The 9,625-nt window shown below is 40.3% G+C and overlaps 1 pseudogene; it reads left to right on the top strand.

Annotated features, from left to right (window-relative positions):
• The first annotated feature begins 376 nt into the window (after positions 1 to 376).
• Positions 377 to 6,009, top strand: LOC109197871 (mitochondrial import receptor subunit TOM34-like; annotated as a pseudogene).
• Positions 6,010 to 9,625: the final 3,616 nt, after the last annotated feature.

Below are 9,625 nucleotides of genomic sequence, written 5' to 3'. Positions count from 1 at the left end.
TGTGGTAGATCTAATAGTTTAACAAGTCATCACTAACATCAGACCTGTCTTCTTCTGTGTGGAGAGCTACACAGTCTTTCTCACATGAAGAAGCATCTTTGGCAAAAATATAGATGCAAGATTCTTTTGACTGAGACATAAACAAGCTGTGTGTAACAACTAATATATCAGTTTTTTTTTACAAGATTGTTGTAGAAACACGTGGCTCATTCAGCCGCCACACAGATGTGGGGAGGTCCACATTATTCCTTTGAATGAATAGAAATCCAGTATTTCATTGATGAGTCATTTCAGTTACACTGAATTGTCTGATGTTTTAATCCACATATAAAGCAACCATTACTGTATCATTTTAGATAGGAGACAGCAAGAAGACATGCCACCAAAACAGAAGTCCAAGTGCTGGGCTGAGCTGAACAAGTTGGCAAGACAGGCCAATACGGCGAGGCCACAAATCTCTACAGTCAGGCAATCAAAGCGCTGGAGAAGAACAGTAAGTATTATAACCTGAGCGTGCATGCACTTCACTGAGAATGAGTGTGAAGTACGTTTTATGTTCCTGTGACCTTATTTGGTATAAATCTGCATTTTCCTAGGGATGGAAATTGATCAATTTAGTGGTTCTAATTCCATTAAAGGTTCATGTTGTCTTCTCATTCGGTTCTCACTGGCTCCTTTGAGACTCACCACCATCATTAGGCAGCATATCCAAAAACATTAAATTCATGCAGATTAATTGCATGTGGTAGTCAAATGTTTGTGCATGCTGGAGGTATTTCCCCTATTTGCTGATCAGTAGTATTGAGGTTGTTACTCAAAAAACATATTACACAGAACGTCTTGATGCATTCTCAATCATCCAGGAAAGTAAATCTCCAAAGTTGAATCTGTTCATCTTGACCTTCAGTGGGTCCAGATGTTCCTTCTGTGGGCTGGTTTCAGTCATTATGCAAATGTACTGTTTATAAGGGTTGGGGAAACCTGCAGTCAGCTGAGACTGAAGAAGTCACTTGGATGAGTGACGAAACGTTTCTCCCACAAAACGCTACGTCCAGATGAACAGATTCAACTTTTGGAGATATTACACAGAACACTTTTCTAAAAAGAAATGCAGTACATTGTAATGTAGTACTCCACTACTCCCAAGAGGAAGTAATTTGTTATAAGATTCTTTGCTTATAACTTTCATTACTTTAACGTTTCACTACTGTAAAATGACCTGATAGTTACCAGTTAACAGTATAAACCTACTGGCACATTCCTGTTCCTCAACAAAAATCCCTATCCTAATGCAGACACACATACAGTCTTTCTCTTATTATTCAATTATGAACACAAAGTAAAGATGAAAAGTAGCACAAGGAGACTTCACAGTGATTATGATTCTACTGTAGAAACATTACATTACTTTTGTGTTTCTCCATAAAAATAGAAGTAGAAACGGAGGCTGCAGCCTGACTGCTCATCTGTTTTTTACCTGTTGAAGTTCAGGGTTTGAGTTCAGGGTTTGAGTTCAGGGCTTGGTATTTACTCAGCTTTTACATCGCTCTGGGTCCTTGGCTAGCTTAGTGTTAGCATGCTTGCAAAGGGCCGAAGTTGTGTTAACAACATAATGCAGTTGTTTCTGTGCTCTGCAATACTGTGGAGTTTGCGCTATTGCGCTGGCAAGGGCTTTTGGCATAAACTCTGCCAAAACAAATATGCAAAGCTACCTGCTCTGGTGACCCTTGTGAATAAGGGAGCAGCAGAAGATAGCTAGTAAAAAAGGTCTTAAACAATACAATGAAACCCATATTAATGTAAAACCAATGCTCTTTTATTTTCTTCTTCCTTTCCATTGGCTCTGACTAAACCTCTTTGGGGAAATCAGTGTGTGTACACTGACATCCCAAATGAATATACTCAGTCTAGGTTGTCTCTCTATTTGCTTCCTCCATTTATGTGTGCAGAGCTCCACACATAAGTTCAATTAGTACTGCAATTAGTATTTAGTATTACAGTACAGGCAAAATGCTATAAGAATTAAGTGCAACATTAATTGTATCAAATCCCTCTTCTTCCTCGCTAGTCGCAGTTTCAAACATGGCTATTGTAAAATGGCCTGTATTTGTATAGCGCTTTTCTAGTCCCTAAGGGCCCAAAGCGCTTTACATATCCAGTCATTCACACTGGTGAATGTGAGTGGCAAGCTACATTGTAGCCACAGAGGCGAGGCTGCCGGACACTCTGACCACCACCAGTAGGCAAGGGGTGAAGTGTCTTGCCCAAGGACACAACGATCGAGACTGTCCAAGCCGGGGATCGAACCGGCAACCTTCCGATTACAAGGCGAACTCCCAACTCTTGAGCCACGGTCGCATCAGGGAACAGCAAAGCAGTTTTTGAGAATTGATGCTATGCTGCAATAAGTAGAGACTTCAGACTTAAAAGTATTTTACAATGTGCTTGACAACATTACAATGCTGTGTTGTGTGATTTGTGTTTTCTGGTCATTTAATGAATGTTTTCTTTCTAACAGTTGCACATGTCTTCAGATTAATAGGGTTATTTGTTGTTTGACGATCTGCTCTTAAACACACCGTTTTCTTCCTGTTAAGGTAAAAGGAATCCAGAGGATTTGGCCATTTTGTATTCAAACCGTGCAGCCAGCTACCTGAAGGATGGCAACTGTGGGGAATGTGTGAAAGACTGCAATATGTGAGTGTGATGATGCAATTTGTATTTCATGCATCTTTCTTTCCTCAAATCTTACACCCTGATTTTCTTATTTGGGGTGTTTGATTGTTGTGAGAACATCCAACCTTTGGTAATGTAATATATGGGAGACGCTCAAGTACATGAAATAAAAGGAATGTTTTGTTCTGTTACAGCTGTTTATGGACTTCTGTAGCTTTGTCCATTAAGCTTATTGTTAAATTTTTAATGACGATACGCCCATTCTCAGCCTGTTCATTATCAAAATATTATCTAAATTATGATTTTAACATGTTTTCTTTCAGGTCTCTGGAGTTATCTCAGTTCAATGTGAAGTCTCTGCTTCGTCGTGCTGCTGCCTACGAAGCTCTGGAGCGTTATAGGCAGGCTTACGTAGACTACAAAACTGCTCTACAGATTGACTGCAACATAGCAGCAGCTCACGATGGCACCAACAGGTATGTTGTCTGTTAGCTGGCTGAGTGATGGTTATATTTTAACTTACAATATAAAATTTACCATCTCTGAGTTTCTATAAAGCTATCAATCTGTCAATCCTTTCCGGCGTCCGGGCCGGGTGAGGTTTCCCTTGTTGGGTCAAATTAAGCTGCAGGCTCCACTCCTGGTGGTGCCCTTCCGTCAATTCCTTTAAGTTTCAGCTTTGCAATACGAGCCTATGCAATCGCATTGTGAACAATATCAACATAATGTGTTTGTATGGCATATTACTGCCAAGTAGACCAATCACAGTTGTTTCCGAGTTCGATTTTCCGGATTCAAATGAACAAATCTAATCAGTTTACACTTTACAATTTACAGATTTGCAGAAATATCAGTAAAGAAATATCTGTTTTAGGTGGTTTAAAAAAACAGATGGTTTATGCATCTTCTTGGTCTGTTGTAGGTTTTAAACACCATTCTGTAATCCACCGTCCCCAAAAAAGAGATTATGAAACCATAATGAAAATACACAGACCTGACATTAGACCTACACATGAGTATTTGTAAATACATTCACAGAAGTGTCTTCACAGTATCGCTTATTGGCCAGCTCCATTAATTGAAGTAAATATTTTTTAAAAAGATCATAAAAGCTTACAGATAAATATCCAAATCTGCCACCTAATTCTAGGGTGATGCAGCACTCCCAGCATTTTTGATGTTTTGTAGAGTGACTCCTTGGTTTACTCCTGAACTTGTGGGCAGACGCACAAAAAGTTTTCAGCTTCTTCTCTGTTCACATTCTTGTCACTGTTGTACTGTTTCTCAGGATGACAAAGGCACTCACAGAGACAGACGGTCCGTCATGGAGAGAAAAGCTTCCTCCCATTCCCACAGTTCCTCTGTCTGTGAAGGAGAAACTTGCCCAGATGTCTGCAGGCAACGCCACCCAACCAAGCCCAACACCTCAGCAGAATGGCACAACGCAAACAAAAAAACCTGGTACATAGATTTATGGAAAGAAATGTTATTTACATTCTTACAGAATTGATTTGAATTGACTGAGTTCCTTGTTAGTGTCAAAGAGTTGACCAGCTTCATGAAAACATGACCTTTCTTTGGATTTTCTTTTAAGTTACTTAGAGATGGAGCAGCATTATCATATTCAAACTCTCTTTTTATGCCCCCACCTTTTACTTACCTTCTCCTCAGCTCCCAGTGATAAAGAGATAAAGAAAGCTCAGGCCTTAAAAGAAGAAGGCAATGCTTTGGTGAAGAAAGGGGAGCACAAGAAGGCCATAGAGAAGTACAGCCAGAGCCTCAAACACAACCCTACAGAAGTCACCACCTACACCAACCGGTGAGCCTTGAGCATCAGCATCTGTGTCTCTGCAGTGTTGGATTTAATATTGCTCCAACGAATATATCATCCATCATATGTTATTTGGTCCTGTGTTTTTGTTTGTTTGTTTCTAAAAGAAAGACTCCTACAGATTTAACTAAATATAGCTTTGGCAGTTATAAAAAAACGGACTATATAAGAATAGTAACATGTTCACAAAAGTGGATGATTTTAATATCATTGAAAATGTGTTAAAGTAATTTGCATACCTATGACAGTATTCATAATATATATTTTAAGATTTTTGATTTGATTATTTTTCTCTGCTTTAATATTCAGTTGCTTTATTTAATCAGGAGGTATTTGTACTATGTTAGGCTCTTTCTGTGTAATGCCCATTGCCTATTAAGCCTGTTTTTTAGTGGCTGCTGAAATTTGCAAGCTGTAGCTTATATGGACTAACTTTTTCTGCGTGACTACACAAAAATGCTAAAATCATTAGCTCAGTACACAGATATTACTTTACACTTAAGTCTTTCCTGACTTTTTGAGATGAGTAAACATAACACAGTAGCACTAGAAAACAATAACAAACACAAAATTAAATATTAAAGAAGTGCCGGGACTCTATTTCTATGCCGCACTGTGACATGAATTCTGCCCCTTAGCTTGTTATATTTCTTTCGAGTATCCTTAATGTGGATTTCTGACAATGAATGGTAAAGAATCTGAGAGTGAATGAATAGTGGAATTTGCTTTGAGGGTCTCGAAAAGCGCTATATAAATGCAATCCATTATTATTATTATTATTATTATTATTATTATTATTATTAATCAGTCTGAATCACATGATGGAGCCCTGGACTAAGGTAAATATAAATTAAAAAGTAAAAAGTAAACAAAAAACACATTAGCTGGATATTATTTAAAGAGTTTGTTGAAATGGAGTTCAAATTTAAAAATATTTCAGTGACAAATGAGCAAATGAAGAGGCTTAGAAAGCATTTAAACGTAAAGCTTTAGGTGTGTCAGTCAAATAAAAGCTTGGATAAAAAAAAAGAATAATCTTGAAGAACCTGAAAGCAAATATGAATTCAGATTCATCCATTTTGGAGTGCTCTGATCACAGAGCGTTATAGATGTAATGAAGCATTTCAGATTAATAATTAATACATCATGGCAACATTATTGTTTGACTTGACCTTCAATTAAAGACGCGCCCAGATGTTTAAATGTGGTTTACTGTGTGTTGTGTGATTAGGGCGCTGTGCTACCTGTCAGTGAAGCAGTACAGAGACGCCATCAGAGACTGTGACGAGGCGCTGGTGATTGACAGCAACAATGTCAAGGCTCTCTATAGGAGGGCTCAGGCTCACAAGGAACTCAAGGTAAGAGCACGAGTCTTCATCATCGCGCTCCAGCTTCTGATTCCCACACAGCGCAATCAGACGTTAGTTTCAAAAGTGTCTGCAGGTTTTCAAGGTAAGCGACAAAATAAAAAGCATTTCCTGCCTTGATAATTACTAGCGTTTCCCCTGACAGCCTCTCCTCATTAGTAGTCAAAACACACAGAGGAGACAGTAAGCTCGGCACTCATAGCTACATGCAGTGAAAAGTTCAATTCTGCGTTTGGAGGTTTGAGTTGTCAAAAAGACATGAAGAGAGTCGATTCTCCTTCATTTCCACTTGATACTGATTAATGTGATTTTTATCTAGATATTCAATTATCGGTGTCTCCTCTTCCATTGCTTTGAGCAACAGATAACCTGCCAGCGCAAGAAAACAAAAAGAGAGGGCGGGGGGGCAAAATAAACAAAGATTTATAATTTATTTGCATTATTCATGTTCTTCTTTTCCTGTGATTGACAAGTGTGGTATGAGATTATTTATTTTGCAGTCAACTCAGGAAGATGATGAGTCTCAATACTACATCATTGATCAGAGCTAGCACTATCTCAGCTGGGTTCAAGATCGGGTCACCAATCATGATTAAAAATAGCTGTTATTTCAGATAGAGAAGAAACAAGGCTTTGTTTACCGGTTACCCAGACTAGGGCACTAGTCACTCGTTCACTCTTTTTTGAAAGCTCAGTCAATGCTAACCAACTAGTACCAGCTATTCCTGTCTTAGTTGTGGGCTTTATATCATTCAGCTGGTTGTGCAGAGAGGAACTCGTTTTTTTATCGTTTTGGACGGCATTTTTTTTCATTGTCACAAAGTACTAAAGGAAATGACTAGTTTTTTTGCTGGGTGACGTTTTGTATCTTGATGTACTTTGAGATGGAATTTAGAAAAAAAATCAGTTTGAACATTTATTTTGTCATGCAGAGAATAAGTGTGACTGTAATCCCGTTTTAATATGAAATGGTAGCTAAACAGAGGTGTATTTAAACAGAAGAGAGCCTTCATTATGTGATTAGTGTCACTTGTTTACCCATGTTTAGCGTTTCCCATAGAAATAGATCTTCTCAAAGTAAACTGAGTTATTTTCTCAGATGAATGAAAATTTAAAACTAAATTGCAAAATATATGCAAAATATAAGGCAGCAGACAAGAGACATTATTATTTACGTGTTAGTTCCAAGCTGGTTTGTTTTTAAAAATGTTCAAGTTTACCGTGTGAGAAAGCACATCTGTCAACTGTGGATTAAATTGCATTGTTCTGAACTGTGTTGATTGTTTTATGCAGATACAGTGGCTTGCAAAAGTATTCGGCCCCCTTGAACTTTTCCACATTTTGTCACATTACAGCCACAAACATGAATCAATTTTATTGGAATTCCATGATTCCAAACATTTTTTACAAATGAATAACTGAAAAGTGGGGTGTGCGTAATTATTCAGCCCCCTGAGTCAATACTTTGTAGAACCACCTTTTGCTGCAATTACAGCTGCCAGTCTTTTAGGGTATGTCTCTACCAGCTTTGCACATCTAGAGACTGAAATCCTTGCCCATTCTTCTTTGCAAAACAGCTCCAGCTCAGTCAGATTAGATGGACAGCGTTTGTGAACAGCAGTTTTAATAATAATAATAATAATGGATTGGATTTATATAGCGCTTTTCAAGGCACCCAAAGCGCTTTACAATGCCATTATTCATTCACGCTCACATTCATACACTGGTGGAGGCAAGCTACAGTTGTAGCCACAGCTGCCCTGGGGCAGACTGACAGAGGCGAGGCTGTCATATCGCGCCATCGGCCCCTCTGGCCAACACCAGTAGGCGGTAGGGTAAAGTGTCTTGCCCAAGGACACAACGACCAGGACAGAAAGGCCAGGACAGAAAGGCCGGGGATCGAACCGGCGACCTTCCGGTTACAGGTGCTGTTTTGTTTTAAACCGTTCCATTGTTGCCCTGGCTTTATGTTTAGGGTCGTTGTCCTGCTGGAAGGTGAACCTCTGCCCCAGTCTCAAGTCTTTTGCAGACTCCAAGAGGTTTTCTTCCAAGATTGCCCTGTATTTGGCTCCATCCATCTTCCCATCAACTCTGACCAGCTTCCCTGTCCCTGTTGAAGAGAAGCACCCCCAGAGCATGATGCTGCCACCACCATATTTGACAGTGGGGATGGTGTGTTCAGAGTGATGTGCAGTGTTAGTTTTCCGCCACACATAGCGTTTTGCATTTTGGCCAAAAAGTTCCATTTTGGTCTCATCTGACCAGAGCACCTTCTTCCACATGTTTGCTGTGTCCCCCACATGGCTTGTGGCAAACTGCAAACGGGACTTCTTATGGTTTTCTCTTAACAATGGCTTTCTTCTTGCCACTCTTCCATAAAGGCCAACTTTGTGCAGTGCACGAGTAATAGTTGTCCTATGGACAGATTCCCCCACCTGAGCTGTAGATCTCTGCAGCTCGTCCAGAGTCACCATGGGCCTCTTGGCTGCATTTCTGATCAGCGCTCTCCTTGTTCGGCCTGTGAGTTTAGGTGGACGGCCTTGTCTTGGTAGGTTTACAGTTGTGCCATACTCCTTCCATTTCTGAACGATCGCTTGAACAGTGCTCCGTGGGATGTTCAAGGCTTGGGAAATCTTTTTTTAGCCTAAGCCTGCTTTAAATTTCTCAATAACTTTATCCCTGACCTGTCTGGTGTGTTCTTTGGACTTCATGGTGTTGTTGCTCCCAGTATTCTCTTAGGCTGTGTCCCAATTCAGGGTATGCACGCTTGAAGTACGCACACTACGCGTACTACGTACGGTGCGTACTACAAGTACGGGAAGTGCGGAAGTGAGAGGCTTGTAAAATGGGACGGTCTAGCCTTCGGCGCGCTGTTCAGGTTGCCTAGCAACCATGATACTAACCGCGGGAAACGTTTCATACAGCTTTGTGTGACAGAAATGAAGAAGAAAAAATGTTTCGTTGGTCATTCATTTTTGACATGACATCACTTTGATTAGCTGAGACCACAGGACTGTAAAACATGATAGTTGGGCTTCATTTCTGTACTGAACAGTCATTTCAAGATTAGTTAGTAAATAATAATTAGCTAATGTTGTTCATGAGACTAAGTCATCTCACTGTGGTAATGTTAATATAATATGGACAATATTATATGTATTGTCAGATTATATCTATCTATCTATCTATATATATATATATATATATATATATAAAAAAAAAAAAAAAAACACCCAGCACGCCCCTGCGGGCGGTTTATCCTTCAAGCTCGGGTCCTCTACCAGAGGCCTGGGAGCTTGAGGGTCCTGCGCAGTATCTTAGCTGTTCCCAGGACTGCGCTCTTCTGGACAGAGATCTCCGATGTTGTTCCCGGGATCTGCTGGAGCCACTCGCCTAGCTTGGGAGTCACCGCACCTAGTGCTCCGATTACCACGGGGACCACCGTTACCTTCACCCTCCACATCCTCTCGAGCTCTTCTCTGAGCCCTTGGTATTTCTCCAGCTTCTCGTGTTCCTTCTTCCTGATATTGCTGTCATTCGGAACCGCTACATCGATCACTACAGCCGTCTTCTTCTGTTTGTCTACCACCACTATGTCCGGTTGGTTAGCCACCACCATTTTGTCCGTCTGCATCTGGAAGTCCCACAGGATCTTAGCTCGGTCATTCTCCATCACCCTTGGGGGCATCTCCCATTTTGACCTCGGGACTTCCAGGTTATACTCGGCACAGATGTTTCTGTACACTATGCC

The sequence above is a fragment of the Oreochromis niloticus genome, unplaced genomic scaffold (genome assembly GCF_001858045.2).
Source record: "Oreochromis niloticus isolate F11D_XX unplaced genomic scaffold, O_niloticus_UMD_NMBU tig00000327_pilon, whole genome shotgun sequence".
NCBI lineage: Eukaryota > Metazoa > Chordata > Actinopteri > Cichliformes > Cichlidae > Oreochromis > Oreochromis niloticus.
The sequence above is the reverse complement of the archived record's forward strand: the minus strand, read 5'-3'. Positions and strand labels throughout refer to the sequence as shown.